Source organism: Zea mays, chromosome 8, assembly GCF_902167145.1.
Source record: "Zea mays cultivar B73 chromosome 8, Zm-B73-REFERENCE-NAM-5.0, whole genome shotgun sequence".
Lineage (NCBI taxonomy): Eukaryota > Viridiplantae > Streptophyta > Magnoliopsida > Poales > Poaceae > Zea > Zea mays.
In genome coordinates, this window is record NC_050103.1 from 146,357,081 (window position 1) to 146,371,838 (window position 14,758).

Below are 14,758 nucleotides of genomic sequence, written 5' to 3' on the forward strand. Positions count from 1 at the left end.
TGTCCGAGGGGCTAGACGCGTTTCCCGGGGATGATCCCGTGGAAAAGCGACGCGCCTGCCCGGACCGAGGACAGATCGATCCGCAGGAGCCCGAGGGTCTCGGCGTAGATGATGTTGAGGCTGCTGCCTCCGTCCATGAGGACCTTGGTGAGCCTGACGTTGCCGATGATGGGGTCGACAACGAGCGGGTATTTCCCCAGACTCGGCACGCGGTCGGGGTGGTCGCCCTGGTCGAAGGTGATGGGCTTGTCGGACTAGTCTAGGTAGACTGGTGCCGCCACCTTTACCGAGCAGACCTCCCGACGCTCTTGCTTGCGGTGCCGAGCCGAGGCATTCGCCACTTGCCCACCGTAGATCATGAAGCAGTCATAGACCTCGGGGAACTCTCCTGCCTTGCGATCCTCCTTCTTATCGTCGGTGTGGGCCCTGCCACCTTCCGCAGGTGGCCCGGCCTTGTGAAAGTGGCGCCAAAGCATGGCGCATTCCTCAAGGGTGTGCTTGACGGGCCCCTGATGATAGGGGCACGGCTCCTTGAGCATCTTGTCGAAGAGATTGGCGCCTCCGGGAGGTTTCCAAGGGTTCTTGTACTCAGCGGCGGCGACAAGGTCCGCGTCGGCGGCGTCGCGTTTCGCGTGCGACTTCTTCTTGCCTTTCTTCTTGGTGCCGCGCTGAGTGGACGCCTCGGGGACATCTTCCGGCTGGCGGCCCTGGGGCTGCTTATCCTTCCGAAAGATGGCCTCAACCGCCTCCTGGCCAGAGGCGAACTTGGTGGCGATGTCCATCAGCTCGCTCGCCCTGGTGGGGGTCTTGCGACCCAGCTTGCTCACCAGGTCGTGGTAGGTGGTGCCGGCGAGGAACGCGCCGATGACATCCGAGTCGGTGACGTTGGGCAGCTCGGTGCGCTGCTTCGAGAATCGCCAGATGTAGTCCTGGAGAGACTCTCCCGGCTGCTGGCGGCAGCTTCGGAGATCCCAGGAGTTCCCAGGGCGCACGTACGTGCCCTGGAAGTTGCCGGTGAAGGCTTGGACCAGGTCGGCCCAGTTGGAGATCTGCCCCGGAGGCAGATGCTCCAGCCAGGCTCGAGCGGTGTCGGAGAGGAACAGGGGGAGCTTGCGGATAATGAGGTTGTCATCATCCGTTCCACCCAGGTGGCAGGCCAGCCGATAGTCCGCGAGCCACAGTTCCAACCTCGTCTCCCCCGAGTACTTTGTGATAGTAGTCGGGGTTCAGAACCGGGTCGGGAACGACGCCCGTCGTATGGCCCGGCTGAAAGCCTGCGGACCGGGTGGTTCGGGCGAGGGACTCTGATCCTCCCCGTTGTCGTAGCGTCCCCCACGCTTGGGGTGGTAGCCTCGGTGCACCTTCTCGTCGAGGTGGGCTCGACGGTTGCGGTGATGGTGCTCGTTGCCGAGGCGACCCGGGGCCGCAGGCGCTGTGTTGCGCGTGCGCCCGGTGTGGACCGAGGCTTCCCGCATGAATCGGGAAGTCGTGGCGCAATGCTTCGAGGGGTAGCCCTGCCTTTGGGAGGCAGAGCTTTCGACCCGTTGGACCGCGGCATCCTCCAAGAGATTCTTGAGCTCTCCCTGGATACGCCGCCCCTCGGTGGTTGATGGTTCCGGCATCGCGCGGAGAAGTATTGCCACTGCAGCCAGGTTCTGGCTGACCCCACTAGAAGCCGGTGGTGGCCTTGCCCTGACATCGTCGGCGATGCGGTGCTGGATGCCCTGGGGTAGATGACGCGCTTCTCCGGCCGGAGGTTGGCCTACCCATTCCTGCCCGATGTCCCGGCGAAACGGCTCAAGTGTTCCTGCTCCCTCGTCGAGCCTGGCCTGCATCTCGCGGATTTGCTCGAGCTGTGAGTCCTGACCCCCCGCAGGGACTGGGACCACATCTAGCTCCCGAAGGATGTCAACGCGAGGCGCAGGCCTAGGGGATCACCGTTTTCCGATATACCAAGATGGTTGCCTTCGCCGGGACCCCCTAGATCGACGTGGAAACATTCACGACTTGGGCCACAGTCCTCGTCGCCGAAGCTGCGGCTACCGTCGGAACAATCGGAGAGGCAGTAGTCGCATGGGGTCATAAAGTCCCGCATGGCACTGGGGTTACCAAGTCCGGAGAAATCCCAACAAAAGTCGGGCTCGTCATCTTCCTCCGAACCCGAGGGCCCGTAGGTCGAGACGGCTGTCAGCCGGTCCCAGGGTGATCGCATACCATATCCCGGAGGGTTCGGACTCGTCTCTATGAAAGCGTCCACCGAAGCGAAGTCGCTTGGTGGGTCGAGGCTGAATCCAAAAGGCACGAGATGGGAATCGGTGGGTACCTCTTGGTCGACGGGCGGTGACGAAGTTACGTCAGGGGCAGACTGCACCGTCGTCTCAGGTACGAGGGTGACGCCCAGCAAGTCCTTTGCGAGCGTGCTGGCGTCGTTCGTCTGCTTGGAGTTGGCGTGTTGCGGGGAAACGGCGCTCGTCTTCATCTCAGACGCGAGGTCGATGCCCGACGTGTCCCCCGTTGGGGCGCCGGCGCCGTCGACTCGCTTGACAGCCGACGAGGTGCCGCCTCCTGCTTGGCCTTGGTTGCCCTGCCTCCTCCTCCGTCGGCGGGGGAGGCGACGGGACAAACCCGAATGTTGTTCTTCCGCCACATGGGGAAGACGTTGTCGATTCTGCCACCGACGGGGGAAGGAGTATCATGTCGTAGCTGCCGTCAAGGGACATGAACTCAAGACTCCCGAAACGGAGCACCGTCCCGGGCTGGAAAGGTTGCTGGAGACTACCCATCTGGAGCTTGACGGGAAGCTGTTTGTCAACACGCAGCAGGACCCTACCTGGCGCGCCAACTATCGGCGTTTCGACCCCGGGGGGGTCCCCGGACCGACGAGTAAATTGTCGCTGCGTGCCCCAGCCCAGATGGGTCGGCGCGAGACGGAGCGCGAAGGGGGGAAACCGGAGGGAGACATGCGTAAAAAGGGGAAACCCGCGGCCTTCGTGTTTGTCCCGCGCCCAGGTCGGGTGCGCTTGCAGTAGGGGGTTACAAGCGTCCGCGTGGGAGGGAGCGAGAGGCTTATGCGCGCGCCGTCCCGTCCTCCCCGCGCGGCCAACCCTCCGTAAGAGGGCCCTGGACCTTCCTTTAATAGGCATAAGGAGAGGGTCCAGGTGTACAATGGGAGATGTAGCAGTGTGCTAACGTGTCTAGCAGAGAGGAGCTAGTGCCCTAAGTACATGCCGTCGTGGCAGCCGGAGAGGTTTTGGCACCCTGTTCGTGTGATGTCGTGGTCGTCGGAGGAGCGCTGGAGCCTTGCGGAAGGACAGCTGTCGGGGCTGTCGAGTCCTTGCTGACGTCTCCTTGCTTCCGTAAGGGGGCTGAGAGTCGCCGTCGTCATGGAGCACGCGGGGCGCCATCATTATTTGTTTTACCGGGGCAAGCCAGATGGGACACCGGTCTTGTTCCCCGTAGCCAGAGCTAGCTAGGGGTAGGGTAATGATGGCCCCTCCTGTGACGTGGTCGGTCCGAGCCCTAGGTAGGGCGAGGCGGAGGCTCCTCCGAGGTCGAGGTCGAGGTCGAGTCTGTCTTCCGAGGTCGAGGTCGGGCCCGAGCCCTTGGGTCGGGCGAGGCGGAGACCGTCGGCTGAGGCCAGGGCCGAGTCCGAGCCCTGGGGTCGGGCGAGGCGGAGTTCGTCGTCTTCCGGGGCCGAGGCCGAGTCCGAGCCCTAGGGTCGGGCGAGGCGGAGTTCATCGTCTTCCGGGGCCGAGGTCGAGTCCGAGCCCTGGGGTCGGACGAGGCGAAGTTCGTCATCTTCCGGGGCCGAGGCCGAGTCCGAGCCCTGGGGTCGGGCGAGGCGGAGTTCGTCGTCTTTCGGGGCCGAGGCCGAGTCCGAGCCCTGGGGTCGGGCGAGGCGGAGCTTCCTATGGCGCCCGAGGCCGGACTTGGCTGCTGTCAGCCTCACTCTGTCGAGTGGCACAACAGTCGGAGCAGCGCAGGCGGCGCTGTCCTCTTGTCAGGCCGGTCAGTGGAGCGGCGAAGTGACTGCGGTCACTTCGGCTCTATCGACTGAAGGGCGCGCGTCAGGATAAGGTGTCAGGCCATCCTTGCATTAAATGCTCCTACGATACGGTCGGTCGTGAAGCTGGTTCTCCAAGACATCAATAGTGTTGTCTCGGATCTCCACCTGCTGCTCCAAGGTGGTGATGCGCTGGCTCAGCCTCTCCACCTGCAGATCCTTCTCTACCAACTCGGTGGATAGATCGACCACAAAATCTTCTCGACTGTCGAGAGTGAGATTGGCAGTTTGAGCGGTGTTAGCAAGGAGTGTCATGGCATCGCTCTGAAGGGCCTGAAGGCGGTATAGCGCACTCATGCACTGAACAGTGACCCTCCCAACCAAGTCAGGATACATCGCCCACACATCCTTCACATGGCTCACGCGGTTACACCACATGGGATCATCCTTCTTCTCAGCAGGGAAGAGTCCTAAGGGGTGCATCACCATCTCCAGGGGATGGTAGCCACAGAAAGTCGTCAGAGTCTTCATGGCTGCTGCTTCAACGGTGTCGTCCGTCCTGAGTCCAATCGTCTCAGAATCAAGAGAACGCCAACCCGGCTGAAGGGGATGAGCCTCCAAAGTCAGCCAGACCCGACAACGAGGTACCCGATGCTCCTCATACAACTGCACCGTGTACAAAGGGGGCGTAGGGTAACCGGCGGAGTTAAGCACTTCCCACAAGATGGAAGGAAAGCCATCGCGAGAAAGGAAGTCAGAACTGAAACGAGAGTCTCCTCCACTGGCGGGGGTGGGTGAATTCATCTGCGGAAGGGAATCAAGGGTAAAGATTATGGTGGAAGGAAAAAGAAAAAAAAGAGCCCGGATGGTTTTAAAGAAAGTGGGTTAGCTCAAAATTTTAATTCCTCTTTGTGTTTTATAACGCATGCATGCTGGAAGTAACGTTGCCTCTCAAAAGGAAATAGGGTGCTTTTTAGGGCATCCTTAAAAATATAAGTACTGGCCCACGGGGCCTAATTAAATAGCCACCTATTTCTCCCTCTATGCCTAAGGCCTTTCGTCCTAGGTCTAGCGGTCTAGTCCTGACGATCTATAGCAGTTTCTAGGCAAGTTTTAGATTTTGAAAATTGGTATTCATGGTTTATTGTCCTTCTCTGTGGTGGAATTTGCTCTGATACCAGCTGTGGCGGAACCACCCGAATTATTCCAGCTTAAGTGCCTAAGTCACGCCTCAGGGGCCGTAACACACTTAAATCGGAATAACCCGTCAGTCCCTCAGATCTAGTCTGATAGAGCCACTTAACCAGGATCAAATTCCACAATCTCACTCGAAGGCGAGTCACAGAAGAAATACAATAATACAGGAAACCTCAAATTAAGTACTGAGTTATTACATAAATCGGAGTTTTTGAGTAGCAAATAAGAGTTCACAAAATAAAATGCAGCGGATAATCGATGTCGTCGGTATCGAGGAAATGGGCAAGGCCTAGCCCACTACTCCTCGTGCTCCTCTCCTGCCGGAGCAACATCCCACTCGACCGTCCAACCCGGTGGCAGGGTGGTAGGCCAAGTCACACCATCAACCATTTCCGGAATGGTACCTGCAAAAATTATGCCACAAGCAAGGCTGAGTATACTAATACTCAGCTAGACTTAACCGGTGTGAGGAGTCTACTCCTCTACCTCTAGACTATGCAGCTGTTTGGCTGAGGGGTTTGGTTTGCCAAAAGCACTAGCTGTTGCTAAATTCAATTTTTAGCTTTTCAAATTCTATCATCATTAACTTAGCTAGATTTGCTCCTTCTAAACATACATGGTAACAAGCATTTAGTTCAATCAACAAGTTATCTCATGTAACCTCATTTCACTTCTTACTCGATGTAGTACAAGGGGTCAAGCAGTCTCATTAGCTGCGAGAAGCAGACGATTCGAATCGAGTTTTAACCTTGCAAGGTAAACCTAAACACACGGCATGTCAGGGTACTCCGACCCCACACATGACAACCGTCCCCATCGATTCCCCATTCGCGTCCAGGCCTCACCGCCTTGGCATACAATGCTCCACTGACCCCGGCTGCCGCCGAGCAGTGACCGCACTTGTACCCACCATAGCTAGCATGGGAGACCCAGTCTCAGGTCGCATGAGGGATAAAGTCCACGCCCGGCTTCACTTAGGTACTAGGTTTACCGGTTACCATTTTTCTCGGCATGTGCTTAGTACGTTCAAAAGCTTGACTCAGGTATCCACACATTAATCCTTAATTCCTTTTTCCTGTCTCATGGGCAAGGCATCCTCCCTGGATCCAAGTCCATAGACTAACATATATCCCATTATCAAGATGAATACAATCAATTCCTGACCTCGCGCGAGTGCTAGAAAAATCACTCGACTTCTACCGAGATCCTGATTAGCAAGCAGCTACTCGACCTAGCATACTAGTATTCATCTCAAAAAGGAATCCTAAGTTCATGCAACTAGAGGTTTCAAGCAACTCCTACACTTAAGTGCACATTACAATCCTACAAGCATTAAGTGTAGTAAAGTAGCATATAATAATACGGTTATGCATAAAACCGGGGCTTGCCTTCAATTGCTGGGGCTGCGGGGAGATCCTCAATAGCAGCCTCTGAAGCCTGCTCCTGGTCCTCCTCTTGGACAGGTCCTTGCTCAGGGATGAGCACGTACTCTCAGTCGGCAAGATTACAATCTAATGAATGCAATGCGTAAGATATATGCATGATATGATATGTGCTTTTAGAAATTACAACTTTGGAGGTGTATGATCTACTTGAGTTAAACAAGGTTAACTTTACTTATGTAAGACCCTTGGGTGGTATACTTGGTAAATTGGGTTAAACTTAGCTAAGGTAAGTGGTAGGTTTATTTTTGGGGTTTCACTGAATTCCTTTTAAGTCTTAGTGAGAGTTGATAAGTACTCAAGTTAGACTTATTGGGGTGGGGTTTATTTCTTCTTCCCTTTTCTTTTACTCTCTTAAATGTTTTGGAGTGGGTTTGAACTATAAGTTGCTTTTATAAAATTCTAAAAATTCTGCAAAAAATACAGTGGCTTGGTACTGGTGTATGTTTCTCTGTCTCAAAATTTGGGGATCAAAAAGTGAATGGTTTTCTCTGGACAAAATTATTAAATTCTAGGGCAGAAGGGGTGCTTTAAACTACAAATATTATTTAACAGTGTGTAATTCTCTAAAACTTATTTTTGCTGGCTTTTAGGTGTTATAACATGACTTGATACAAATTTCTAGTCATTAATACCTTTTAATTATTTTTCTATGGTTTTCTCAAGTTTCTAGCCAAATAGGTGCTTTCCACTACCACTATATTTGAAAAATATCAAACAACAGAGTTCTTATTTTTCTTAGTTACTGTTTTGCGCAAGAGCAATCATTCTGAAGTTTGGCATCTTTTTGCTTAAGGGAAAGGGGTGGTATGCATTATTTGAATTAAGTGGCCTTTCTCATAAAACATTAGCAATAGGTAAGAGTTTTCTCCTTTTTCATGGGTTTGTATTTTTCACTGGTGGTTCATCTCATTATGGACTTAGCAAATTTTTTGTTGCCCATTATTACATTATTAGGGGTTGTTCATGATTTATTTGGAAAATACCTCATTATCATATTATATTTATTTTCCCTACTTAAAATGTTGGGCTGAGGTGTTCTTTATTTTTGTAGTGGGGCTCTGGGGGTTGTAAGTCCACTGGATTTTTATTATTCATTTTGGATATAGTTTTGTAATTCCAATAATTGATTTTCAGTTTAAATAAGGCTAAATAAAGCATTCTAATTTAAAACTGATCTGGACTAATGGTTTCTTTATTTTTCCTAGGTTCTCTGTTACTTAAGCAAACTAGGAAAAATAATTCTAATCATTGTTCATCAATTTCTAATGCCTTTCTGATTTTTCCTAAGTTTTGGGCAAAATAGCTTTAATTGAATATCTACATCATATTTTCCAATGCTGGGGTTCCTACTATTTTTAAACAGTGTCTAAATGAGGTTTGAATACCCACAAATTTTCTTAAGTTCAGTACAGAAGAAAAACTAATTTTCCTTAATTAAACTAGGTTTGGTAAGTTTCTGTTATTAATTTTAAACTCTAAAATTTAGAACAGAAAGCATAGGGTTTATCATTCTTAAATGATAGTTCATAATATTTAGGATTTAGCAAAATTAGTTTGACAACTTTTTATTAAGAATTCATCAAGTTATGGGTTTTCTAAGTTCTCTGGTTATTTTAAAAAGATTAACAGAATTGATTTAATGGAAAACCACTTTGCACGGGGGTCCCTGGCGGGTATTTTAAGTTTTCTTCGCGAATCAGTCCCTAGGCTACTATTCACATGGGTCACTGACGTTACAGAAAACCCCTTGGGTTCTTCAAATCCTAACCTGAGGTCCTTCTCCTAACTTAAACAGTAACCGCGACGGAAGAAAGGGCGGAGGGGCTTACCGGCGGCGAGATGGCTCCGGTGAAGTGGTCGAGGACGTAGGGGAGGTCTCGGGGATCACAACGGTGTGCGGGTCGCCGTCGGGGATGGCCGGAGTCGGTCGGTCCACGTGCGCAGGCGGGGATGCTCGTCGGCGGCGAGGAGTCTGGCCTGCTCACGGCGAGATAGTTCAATTGGACGGGTCAGAGAGGTTCACGGGATGCCAGAGAAGATATGGGTGCAAGGAATTGGACGGAGACTCACCAGTTAGCTCTGTCCACGCGCGGCGGCGAAAGACCGAAGTCCAGTGAGGTCGATCTCGGGCCTCCGGTGAAGTCCGGCCTGGTCCGAGGGCTTGGAAAGCTTCACGGGGCACTGGTGGAGCTAGCCGAAGCACTGGCTTGACTTGGGGTGGCTGGAGTGGGCTGGCCACGGTGGCCGAAGCTCTGGCTGTAATGGCGGGCGGAATTGAGCTCGCCGGAGCTAAGGAGAAGGGGGCTGGCCGGTGAAGGTGAGCGCGGGGTGAAGTGGGGCGCGCCTGGGGAGGCTTTATAGGCACGGCGTGGTGCACGGGCGGCCGTGGACCGCGAGCGCGCGCGGACGTGCACTGGGAGGTGCGGTGCGCGAACGGGCGTGAACCGGAGGTGTCAGCCACGGTCGAACACGTGTGCCCGTTGCCTCTGCCCATGTTCAAGCGCTGGTTGGGTGCAAATCTTCGCGAATTTAGGCAAGATCGCTGTGAAGGATTTGTTCACCTGACCTTGCTTTGTCTTTTGTGTATGGACGTCGCGCGGTTTTAGGCTAGGGACAGGGAGCTGTAACGTCACCAAGGTGCCAGTGTCAGAATGTCTGGTCCCGAGGTCAAACTACGCCAAAACCGTGTCAAATGAATTGGTTTGAGTTCAAACTTTTCCAGGACGTGTTCAAGGGAATTTGGCACAACTTTGATATTTGGATCTTCTAGTTTTGAGTTTCGAAAAATAGAGACCGTAGTTGATCTTTGGAAAGAGGTCTGAATTTCAGAAATTCAGAAATCTGAATTTCTCCAAGGGTTCATGGTTCAAGGGCTGATTTGGGAATTTTAAAAAGATCAAAAGGCCAAACTCTCTTACTATGTTTTGTTAGTTACTTGGTGAACTAAAGTTTTGTAATTTGATCATATCTAAATTTTTGCATTTTCCCTCATGACTTCTCCCAATTCCCTTATATGCTTAACTTGGCTTACTTAGGGTTTATTAGGGTTGCAACATTATTACCTTTTGGAAAGACCCATTTGCTTTGATCATGATACTTTTAAGTATATGCTTGGTGAATTCTTTATTCTTAAGTTAATTTGATGCTCATGCTTACTTTGGTTCACATAAGATGATGGTTCTTGATTTGGCATTTTTAAGAGAAACCCTAGGTGACACTGGGGTGTCACAACCTTCCCCCCTTAAAGGAATCTCGTCCCGAGATTCGGGCCAGAGTCCTCCCAGGGTGAAGCGAAGGGTGAGACTTATAGGAATTGAGTGATTATTGTCATTATTAGGGTAAAACTGCTCTTCGAATGTCATTCTCTTTGCAACTTCAGAAGGAAGCCCTTTTAAGTTTTACTTCATAGTTACTTCATCTTGAATTCAGATCATATTTTTGAAAATTAGATTCGAAGGGCAGGAGGAGGGGTTGGGTGTGATTACGTACCAGCTTCCTTAGGTAGGCAATCGGGGAAGTTGGATCTCAAGAATTCCTTGGTTTCCCAAGTAGCTTCCTCCTCTGAGTGATTACTCCACTGGACCTTGTACATCTTGATCGATTTAGCCCGAGTTGATCTTTCTTTGCAATCCAGAATCTTGGAGGGGTACTCTTGGTACGATAGATCTGGCTCTATCTCCAATTCTGGCTCTGCTATGATCTCAGTCAGCAATCGAACACACTTCTTCAGCTGAGATACATGGAAAACACTGTGAATGGCAGACATCTTTGAAGGTAACTTCAGCTTGTATGCCACGGGTCCACATGCTTCTATGATCTCATAAGGTCCAATGTAACAAGGGGCTAGCTTGCCTTTGATCCCAAACCTCTGCACTCCCTTGGTGGGTGATACCTTGAGGTATACAAAACTTCCCACCTCGAACCGGAGAGGTTTCCTTCTTCTATCATGGTAACTCTTCTGTCTGGCCTGAGCAGCTTCTAGATTCTTCCTGATTAGTTTGACCTTCCTTTCAGCTTCAATCACTAAGTCAGGTCCAAAAACTTCTCTTTCTCCAGGTTGAGACCAATTGAGTGGTGTCCTACACCTTCTTCCATAGAGAGCTTCAAAGGGTGCCATCCTTAGGCTGGATTGATAACTATTGTTATAAGCAAACTCTGCCAAGGAGATGTGCTTATCCCAGTTCTTGCCACTATCGATTGCACAAGCTCTCAGCATATCCTCCAGGATTTGGTTTACCCTTTCCGTCTGACCATCAGTCTGTGGGTGGTAAGCTGAACTACTGATTAGCTTGGTTCCCAAAGACTCTTGCAATTGTTCCCAAAATCTGGCAACAAATTGGGCTCCTCGGTCAGAAACAATGGTCCGAGGTAATCCGTTCAAACACACGATCCGGTCAATATACAATTCTACATACTTCTGAGCCTTATCAGTGGTGTGCACAGGAAGAAAATGTGCCACTTTTGTCAGTCGGTCCACAATAACCCAAATCGAATCATGATGACGAGAGGTGTTGGGCAGACCCACAATGAAATCCATGCTGATGTCATCCCATTTCCACGAAGGTATGGACAGGGGTTGCAAGGCTCCAGCTGATTTCAAGTGGCTTGCCTTTATCCTCTGACAGGTGTCACATTCTGATACATACTGGGCTATCTCCCTCTTCATTCTGGTCCACCAGTACAAAGGCTTCAGGTCATGGTACATCTTGGTGCTTCTCGGATGCATAGAGAATTTGGAGAGATGAGCCTCATCCAAGATTTTCCTCTTGAGGTCCTGATCTTTAGGAATTACCAATCTGCTTTTGAACCATAACACACCCTTTTCATCCTGGCGGAAACAATTATACTTCTCAACCTTCTAATGGAGATTCTTCTTGATAATTTGCACTCCCTTGTCACTGAGTTGGGCCATGATAATCTGGTCTTGCAAGCTGGCTCAACAGAAATGTGAGACAAAGAACCAGAAGGAATCACTTCAATTTGCATCTTGCTCAACTCATCACACAAGGTGTTAATGCGAGAATCCATCAGAATACAATTGCATTGCATCTTCCGACTCAAGGCATCTGCTACCACATTAGCTTTTCCTGGGTGATAATGTACCTCCAGGTCATAATCCTTGATCAGCTCTAGCCATCTTCTCTGCCTCATGTTGAGATCAGACTGAGTAAAAATGTACTTAAGGCTCTTATGATCAGTGAAGATGTTGCAGTGGGTTCCCATTAAATAATGCCTCCACATCTTTAATGCATGAACCACTGCTGCCAACTCGTGGTCATGAGTGGGATAGTTTTGCTCATGAGGCCTGAGTGCTCTTGAGGCATAAGCAATGACTCGGTTGTCTTGCATCAAGACACAACCTAGCCCGGTGCCAGAGGCATCGCAATATACATCAAAAGGCTTGCTGTTGTCGGGTTGTGCCAATATTGGTGCTGTGGTCAGGTGCTGCCTTAATGCATGGAAGGCATCTTCGCACTTCTGACTCCAAACAAATTTGACTTCTTTCTTCAGCAACTCAGTTATAGGCTTCGCAATTCGAGAGAAGTCCGGAATAAATCTTCGGTAATAACCAGCTAATCCCAGAAAACTCCGAATCTGACGGACAGTTGTTGGTGGCTTCCAGTTCATCACCTCTTGCACTTTATCAGGATCAACAGCTATTCCAGCCTGAGAGATAGTGTGACCCAAGAATTTGATTTCCTTTAGCCAAAAATCACACTTGGATAACTTGGCATAAAGGTGGTGCTCTCGCAGACGTTGAAGCACTACATGCAAATGCCCGGCATTTTCTTCTTCGTTCTTTGAGTACACCAAAATATCATCAATGAAAACCACTACGAACTTGTCCAATTCCGGCATGAAAACAGAATTCATCAGATACATGAAATATGTTGCTGCATTTGTCAGCCCGAATGACATCACCAAGAATTCATATAGCCCATATCTGGTTGAGAATGTCGTCTTCGAAATATCACTTGCTCGTATCTTGATCTGATGGTAGCCAGAGCGAAGGTCTATCTTGGAAAATACCTTGGCCCCGACCAACTGGTCAAAAAGAACATCAATACGAGGCAAAGAATACTTGTTCTTGATAGTTACCGCATTAAGAGGGCGGTAATCTATACACAGCCTCAAGCTTTCATCCTTCTTCTTCACAAACAGTGCTGGACATCCCCAAGGCGAAGTGCTTGGGCGAATAAATCCCTTATCCAGTAGCTCTTGCAATTGCTTCTTCAATTCTGCCAACTCAGCGGGTGGCATTCCGTAGGGCCTCTTGGAAATTGGGGCCGTTCCCGGTTGCAATTTGATGGCGAATTCAATATCCCGGTCTGGTGGCATTCCTGGAAATTCATCAGGAAAGACATCTGCATACTCACAGACCACTGGGATCTTCTTCAGAGGTAACTCCGTCATAGAGAAAGCACATGACTGAGTAGAACCTTGACTATGCAGAATTAAGGTGAAGTTCCCGCAGAACAGAGAATTAACTTCCGCGGTACGGCTGGCTACATCAAGCACAACTTGGTGCAAGGTCATCCAATTAGCTCCCAGAATAATGTCCACATTTTCCAATCCCAACACAAGAAGAGTGGTTTTGACAATGTGGCTTCCCAGTTGAATAGGCACACTTTGGTTTAATTGATTAGTTGCAATTTTACCCCTAGGTGTGACTATCATAAATGACCCTTTTGAGTGAGAGAATGGCAGTTTACATTTAGCACTGAACTTTTGGCTAATGAAACTATGAGATGCACCAGAATCAAATAGAATTAAAGCAGGTTGATTATAAACTGAAAAGATATCGGTCATGATAGGAGCTCCTTCTAGTACTTTCTCCAGAGTAGTGAAGTTGAGCTTCCCTTGCCTGACTTGCACCTTCTGCTTTCTTCCCTTGTCTTGATTTGGTGCTGGCATCTGCCTCTGCTGGTTCCTGGGACAATTCTTGGCATAGTGGCCCACATTGCCACAAGTGAAACACTTGTTCCCATTGCCCTGGCGGAACTGCTGTTGCTGCGGAGGCTGATTGTTCCTTGGGGCGGGAGCTGGATAGCGGTTGGGTGCCGGCTGCTGCTGCTGAGGTGGCCTGATCACCCATCTGCCTGCCTGCTACTGAAAACCCCTGCTCTGATTGTGAGAAACAATCTGGAACCTCTGAGCCTGAGCGGATGGTGCTGCCATTGGTGCCTTTCTCTTCTTCTCTGCCCGGTGAGCAACAATGCAATCCTCCTGGGAGATGGCCATGTTGACCAACTCATTGAAGCTATCAGCCCGAACAGTGTTGAGTCGTTCCCGCGGCTTGGTATTGAGACCCCTGCGGAAGCGATCTCTCTTCTTTTCATCAGAATCAGCATGATACCCTGCATACTGGCATAAGTCGTTGAAGGCTTGCGCATACTGCAGTACCGTGCGGGTTCCTTGATTAAGGGCCAGAAATTCATTCAACTTCCGATCAAGAATGCCAGCTGGGATGTGGTGTCCTCTAAAGGCAGTCTTGAATTCCTCCCAAGATACTTCCCGATCAGCGGGGAGCATAGCACGAAAGTGGTCCCACCAAGTCCGAGCAGGGTCGTGAAGCTGCTGTGCGGCGAAGCGAGCCTTGGCCTCATCAGGGTAGTCTCCCGTGAGGAGGGGAAACTTGGACTCAACGACGCGAAGCCATACGTCGGCGTCCAACGGATCCTCTGCCTTGGTGAACAAGGGTGGCTGCGTGCTCAGAAACTCCTGGTAAGTTGCCATAGCCGGAGGTCGCTGATGCTTGCCTCCACCATGCTGCTGAGGGTGGGGTTGGCGCTGCAAGAGCTGTCGCAGAATCTCATTCTGCTAGGCCATCAGCTCATGCACTGTGGGAGTTGGAGGAGGTGTCGGGGGAACCTGCTCATTATGCCCGCGACGCTGCCTAGCTGCCATATGAAAACAGAGATTGTCGCCATTGTTATCCCAACTCATAGTTCGAACGACAAGATATCATCTCATTATGGAAGGGAAAATGCCATAATCATAATATTAGGTTCGAAATGAAGATAACATGGTGACAAATATCCCACAGATTTCAAAAGTTCACAGGGTTACATCAATCAGGGGAAAGTACCCATAAGCCTAGTCCAAAATCTGA